This window comes from Polypterus senegalus, chromosome 8, assembly GCF_016835505.1.
Source record: "Polypterus senegalus isolate Bchr_013 chromosome 8, ASM1683550v1, whole genome shotgun sequence".
In the NCBI taxonomy this organism is placed as follows: domain Eukaryota; kingdom Metazoa; phylum Chordata; class Cladistia; order Polypteriformes; family Polypteridae; genus Polypterus; species Polypterus senegalus.
In genome coordinates this window covers 161,709,967-161,717,582 of record NC_053161.1, presented here as the reverse complement: position 1 = coordinate 161,717,582, position 7,616 = coordinate 161,709,967, and positions in this window count along the sequence as shown.

The following is a 7,616-nucleotide window of genomic DNA, read 5'->3' as shown; positions in this document are numbered from 1 at the left end:
CATATTAAATAATAATTAATCTGACACATAGGAAATAAAACTCTGCTTTCAGTAAGTTCAATGCACACGCGTTTCATCTGTCGGCCACTTTTTGCCAGCCGTCTTTTCTGGTTTGGGCTGCTTTTGCAGTGTTACCCCTTGTGCATATTAAATCTTGAAATTTGTTACAGTAACACGCACGCACGCACAGCTTATGTGAAAAAAATGCGCCCGTTCTTTCGTCATTTTGTTGCAGCCTATCAAAGACTTGCTGATCATGTTTTCTAGACTCAATATATATGGGCTTTTCAATTAGCGCGGGCGCGCGCATTCATCTCGGATGATTAGATCCAGCTCGACTAATCTACTACACCGCTGAGTTTGAAAAACTGACTTTTCCCGGATGCGCTTCACCGAAATTAATTCATCCAAGATGAGGCATCTGATCTCGGATGATTTAAGCGACGTACGGAAAATACCCCCCAGCAGTCAAAGGACTGAGCTCTTCATTCACTACCAAACAAGCTACCTGGAATGGATTGGACTAAGAGAGTGGAACACTATATTGTACAAAATTCAGACAAATCAGATTTTTGTTGCTTTTTTTTTTTTTTTGGAGATGTTTCAGAACAGCTTAAACATGGCTGTTCTTTACATAGTTGGGTGTGTCTGGTGATTTCCATTTTCTCAAAAGCTAAGAATTGTGGCAGCATAAAACTGGGGTGGTTTGTAATTTACCGACGATCTTCTACTAGGAACTTGGGTCAGATATTTGAGATATACATCGCTACTTTAATAAAACTAACCTTTATATACTCATCCTTCCTGTAGGCATAAGGGCACAGACCCTTTATTGGGGTTGAGTGTCATCCACAGACACTTCTCTAATCAGGACAGATGTCCGTCATTTAAAGTTTTTCATTGCTATGTTAAAAACACTAACCCAAACGTGCTAATAATCCAAATGTGGCTCAGCAAAGGCCCTTTTCTACTTTGAAATTCCTCAACCTAAGGATTTGTGGCGGCATTAAAATCAGATGGAATGATATCTACAGCAGACACTCCTTTAATCAGAATAAGAGTCAGTCGTTGAAGATTCCTGTGCCAGCAGCACTAACCCCAAAATGTCAGTTTGCCACAAGTTCATTACAGCTGCCATAGAATCTTCCCCAAATTGAATATCTAAATAGGTTAAGGACTGTGGCAGCGAAATAATAATAATAAGGACAGCCTTCAGCCTATCCACACGGCTCCAACACAGTGGTCCCTATCTTGTGGCCCATGGCTGTGTCATTGATGTGACATTAAGTGCTTTGATTTTGCTCCGACCTTCACGAGGTTTTAGTGATTGTATATGACCACCAATAAATGGCCTTATGGCTTATAGCCTAATTTTTTTAAACTATGGGTCAGGACCCACATTGGGATTGTGCTGATGTTTGTGATGTGTCGTCACATGAGTGTTTAGTAACACTTTCTGGGCTGACAGCTCACATTCAGCTCTCCTGCTGGCCATCACTACCTGCAGCTCACTGGAGACCCATGGACTCTGGGGATGAATGTGTGTGTCCGACTAGGGGGCTACCGGACTAAATCTGCCAAGCTAAAGCCAGGAATATTTTTGAAAACAAAAAAAAATAAATAAATAAATATAGCTTCTATACATCTTGGTAAAATTTGGGGCTCCAGCAGACTCCCGTGACCCTGTAGTTTGGATATAGGGTTGGATAATGGATGGGTGGAGCTAAGTCAAACTGTGGTTCCTCAATGGATGCCCAAACAAACTGATTGATCAAAGATACCTGACAGCTTGCCCTAATTCGACTGTCGGATAACACGCTCAGTTAAAACAATGGCATTATTGAGAGCCGTGGTCACGCCAGTAACACAGCCAACTAAGTCTGAAGGAGAAAAGGCAGTGTGAGAAGGGCCTGTGGCCATGTCTTCCTGTCTGTGTCTCTAAACAATTGTTCAGCCTTACCTATGAGATGTAATCCCCTGGGATCTGGTTTGGAGGCGTACAGCTAAATTGCCACCGCAATATGGCGACAATGCGGATGGTCATGCGCCGTCTAGGAATTGTATGTGCAGAATTCAATAAAAGGGGTCCTGTGTTCAAGACACCTACCTCCGACCGGACATTCAATGTTATGAACTTTCCATAACCCAAATTGACAAGCGACAGAATGGCTGGCTCAGAGATTCAGCAGACTGACAGAGATGTGCAGGTCGTGACCCTGTAGTTTGGATATATAGGGTTGGATAATGGATGGGTGGAGCTAAGTAGGATGGAAAACAATGGCATTATTGAGAAAGTAACACAGCCAACTAATTGTTCTAAAGTTCTAAAGTGAAATAGGGAGGTACGCATTTGTGTGGATTTGAAAAAACTAAATGAAGCAGTCAAGAGAGAAAGATTTATTCTTCCCACTCCAGAAGAAATGATTGCAAATATTAATGGAGCTACTATATTTTCTTCATTGAATGCAGCGAGTGGGTTTTGGCAGATACCCCTGCATCAGGAGAGCAATAAGCTGACCACATTTACTACTTCGTTTGCCAGATTCTGTTTTTTTCGAAGGTTACCATTCAAAGGAAAATGACAGAGGTAACTAGAGGGTTTAGAGGGAGTTACTGCTTTCATGGATGACATACACTACTTGTGTTTGGACATACAACAGAGGAACATGAAACACATCTGGAAAAGGTTTTACAGAGGATTGAGTCAGCTGGATTGAAGCTGAATAAAGAAAAGTGCGTTCTAAGACAGAAACAATTACGCTTTCTGGGTCACCTGATTGATCAGACAGGAGGTGGCCGGTTTATACTTCACGCTCAGAACGCGTGCGCGCCCGCATCATGACTGCCACGCGTTCCCAGCGTTCATTTCACACGTCCTCTGAGCAGGTCCTCAGAAATTAACGCGACGCGTGCGCGAGCTGCAGTACCAGCAAAATGTCGGGGGGCGCAGTGTGCTAAAAGTCGGAACGTGACGTCAGAGTCTCTGTTTACTATCTACATGTGGCAGAAAGCCTCTATGCAGATCCTACGGGGATCGATGTGCGTGCTTCGCTGCTTGATGCATGGTTCGATGTGGTGAAGAAAAATGCCGACATACAGATGCGTTTGTGGTGCTTTTATATTCAAGCGTCGCATATTCCCGATCGTAATGACACGATGCATTTTAAAAGTCTCACATACCATCTTTTGTGCCGTCTATTTTTTTTTTGCAACTTCACAACAGCAACATAATGTATAGCGCTGTATTTGAGCAACTGAGAAAAAAATAAAGGACACGGTGAAAACGTGTATTTTGTGATTAAAGTGGAAATTTCGGCTTTAATCTCGAATTGTCCACTTTAACCTCGTAGTTTACTTTATCATTGAAGCAGACCGTCGTAAACGTCACCCCAGTTTTTAATCGCTACGAGCTTCTTGGACCTGACAGCAGCGGAAAGCAGCAATAGATCACCACACAGAACAAATTAAATGTCTGATATTCCAACTCTCTGCACATTTAGAATCTTTAGATTTATACTTGATATCACTTTCATGATGAAATGCATTAAAGTGAGTATGTTACATTTTACATATAATTTCGTTTAAATAATGAATACTGTTAATAATTACACACATGGGGGTGTCACGGTGGCGGAGCGGTAGCACTGCTGTCTCGCAGGGAGTTACGTTGCTGGTATTTCCTGCTTGTATTCCACACTGTGCTCCGGTTTCCTTCAAAGATATGCAGATTTGGGGATTTGGTGCCGCTAAAATGACGCTCGTGTATGTGTGTGCTTGTATTCACCTTGCGATGAGCTGTGGCCTCGTCAAGGGACTGTTTCTCACTCGTGCCCACTGCTTGCTGGAATGGACACATCCCTGGATTGATGGATTTAATCAATACACAATTTTCAGAGATATTGCGGTAAGGTGTCATCGGAATTTAATAGGTGTTTTTGGCAATTCACAACACAGAGAAAATCCTCCAGATTTACGTAAAGTACGCGCGCAAGCATGAACACTACAACGTTTCCGTAGCAGGAGCGTCCGCTGCAGCATGCGTCGCATCGCGTGAAGTAGACCTGATCCAGACAAAGTTGAGGCGATTAAGCAGCTGTCTCCACCAGAGAACCTCCAAGAGCTGAAGAACCTGCTACTCTGTAAAAAATGTCCGTGAAATGAACAGTGAATTGCTGTAAAATCATGACATCAAAAAACTGTAAATAGAAAAACAATGCAGCAGTGTTTAATTTACAGTAATACTATAGTAAAATACCTAATCAAACGCAGCTGTTAATTTCAAATTAGTAATATGTTAAAAGAATCCTATTTCTTTGTAGAATTTACAGATTACTGTATTTTAAACATAAAAAAAACTGTGATACAAAAAGCAATATAATATAGTTAATATCACAAGATAACAGTGTTAAAATGATGGGTTTTCTTGTCAGCTACTTTTTTTGAAACCATATTATATTTTACAAATTCATATGTTGTACTTTACAGATAAGAATATGCACAAATACAGTAAAATTATGTTAATATGATTGGCTTAAAAAGCAGGTGATGTGTCTGTATAGAATTGAGTATTTAACAATCTATCAGTAAACTGCATTACACTTGATCTATTTTTATATCCTCCCTAATAAAAGAGCTCATGATTAAGTAGAACTTATGGGTTTTAAAACATTTGAGTGTTATTGAAATGTTCCTTAAAACCTGCACTTTGCCATTTGTCTTCATTGTACAAAATAAAATGTGCTCAGCATAACTAAGTGCATGAGACTGCAGTGAACATGGAGCAGGTTGTTAATATTATACTATATATAATATTATTATATATAATACAGAATTACAGTTAGGTTCATAAGCACATTGACAAAAATGTTATTTTGCCTGCCTGTCACAGAATACGGATATTAAAAGAAAAATAATTATTATGATTTCCTAATGTGTAAATTTTAAAGTTTCAATTTTAATTTGAGAGCATGTACACATAAGGTGACCGGTGAATGAGTTGCAGAAATTTTTATTTTTGTCTTCCAAATGGTCAGTTAGCTGCTCATCTGTTCCATAGGCTGTTCATCAGTTATTTATTTTTGAATTATATTGTTAACTAGCAGAATACCCGCGCTTCGCAGCGGAGAAGTAGTGTGTTAAAGAAGGTACGAAAAGGAAAAGGAAACATTTTAAAAATAACGTAACATGATTGTTAATGTAATTGTTTTGTCATTGATATGAGTGTTGTTCTCATATCTATCTATCTATCTATCTATATATATATATATATATATATATATATATATATATATATATATATATATATATATATATACCCAGCAGCAGCTTGGAGAAGTAGTGTGTTAAAGAAGTTATGAAAAAGAAAAGGAAACATTTTAAAAATAACGTAACATGATTGTCAAAGTAATTGTTTTGTGTATTTGGCGGCAGCGTCACAAAGTTTTTTTCGTCTAGCTGCATCAGAAAATGTACCACGACGTCTGACATGCCTCCTTTTTACTGTTTTATCACAGCTTGGATTGCTGCTGTCATATATATATACACACACACACACACATACACACATACATATACATACCTATCTACATCATATATACACACACAAATTATATATATGTGTATGTATGTATGTATGTATATGTGTGTGTGTGTGTGTGTGTATATATATATATATATTGTAAAGGACCGAGGAGACAGTAGCAAGGGTTGGGGTTTTCCGGCCCCGTATATTGTAAATTTACAAACAAAAAACTGGTCAAAATTATAAACAAAACAGTTCATAATCGCGCGCGACTCCTGGCGTCGCGCCATTTTATTGGGGAGGAGCGGAAGTGGAGGGATGCGGGAAGGACCGCAAGGGAGGATGGGAAGGATGGCGTCAGGGCAAGATGGCGGAGGAAGGGCGGAAGTATCGCACGCGTCAATCCAGGCCTATGGTGCAAGAAGGTCTTTCTTTCTATGAGGAAGCAGAAGAGAAAGTTAATACCCCGCCATTCCCTGGCGGCGAATGGTTTCCCAGGTGCTATCGAATCAATCCATGCCTCCTACTGGCGTGCGTGACAATATATATATATATATATATATATACATACATACATACATATATACACATACATATACTTGTGTGTATAGCTTTGGTCACTGAGTGCAAGGGAAAAATAATAAAATATAGTCTATAGGTTATTAAACAGTAAAACATTAACGTTTTAAGAAGTACAGGTACATTGAGCACTACTGGAGTGGTTGTGGGTAAACTACATTTTAAAGACTGTGTAACACAACAGGTAAGTAACTAACAGCAGCTAAAATGTATATGGATCATCTCTCGGTAGTAGATCCCTTTTGAAAGGCTACACGACGGCTGTGGTATAGAAATTACATTTTCTATGTGAACGTTCAAATTTGTGCCTCTGGTAATGTGCCTTACCGGCATTTAAAGAAAATTAGTTTTGTGTCCTCTGCAGTGTTAGAGAGAAAGGCTTTGGTTTGGGATAAAAGGAAAAAAGGTGTAAAGAAAAGAAAGTTGCCTTTTTCTTTTATATAGTATAGAGAGATGTGTTCGCTGACGCTATGAGCCTTTTGGGGACAGTCGCGTGGGTCTTGTGTAGACTGGTGAGACGTCCCGCCATTAATCGGCTGTGATGGCACTGTCAGTCCTCCACTCCTGTGCGTGTCTTCATAATCCGAGTGAGGACCTCATAATCGTGATACGTGCAAAAGAAAGTGTGAATCGCCTTAATATTATTTTGCCGTGGTGTAGAAAAGGGGTCCAGTGTTTGCACTTGTCTGGGCTATAGCGCAGGGGGAGGATGAAAAAAATTAAAAGTGCTCACTTTGACTTAAGGCAGAAGCGCAGTCAGCGTCTCAAAGGCCGGCACAGCTATGCAGCGCGCTGGCTGCTCGACTTTGCTGGGCAGGAGACCCCTTTTGCAGACACGTTCATGATATCAAAAGTCTCAGCGCTCTTTGGAGGTCATTCATATATTATATATATAGCAAAATACCGCGCGCGCAGCGGAGAAGTAGTGTGTTAAAGAAGTAATGAAAAGAAAAGGAAACATTTTAATAATAACGTAACATGATTGACATTGTCATGAGTGTTGCTGTCATATATATGCCTGCCTAAATAAGTCACCCTCGCTTTGCTCTTACTTTATTTACCGCTCATTTAATCATGGCTATGGCGGAAAAATTATAAAATGGAAGGAGGATGGCTTTACCAAAACAATTATTGATGGCGAATCGATTATTCATAAAGCTTGAATTGGTGATCTGTTTTTCTGTGTTAACCTCATATTTTTCATACTTCTTCTCAAACTAAGGTGGTGCGAGGGTAAAATGAATCGGGATGCTGATCAATGTAATCGGTGTACCAGGAAATCATGCATTGACAAAAGCTCCCCTTTGCTTGTAATGCAAAGTGTGATTAAATGCATTATTTTTAATGCGTTATGGAGCACATGCATCGAAGCTTCTCAGCTGTGCTTGTGCTAAGAAAAGGAAAGATTTTAAAAATAACGTAACACGATTGTCAATGTGACCTTTTGTAAGTAGTGCCTGGAGGATTCAGTGTGGAGAAACTCTAGAGACAGCGTGTGTATTAACTTGTGGATTTT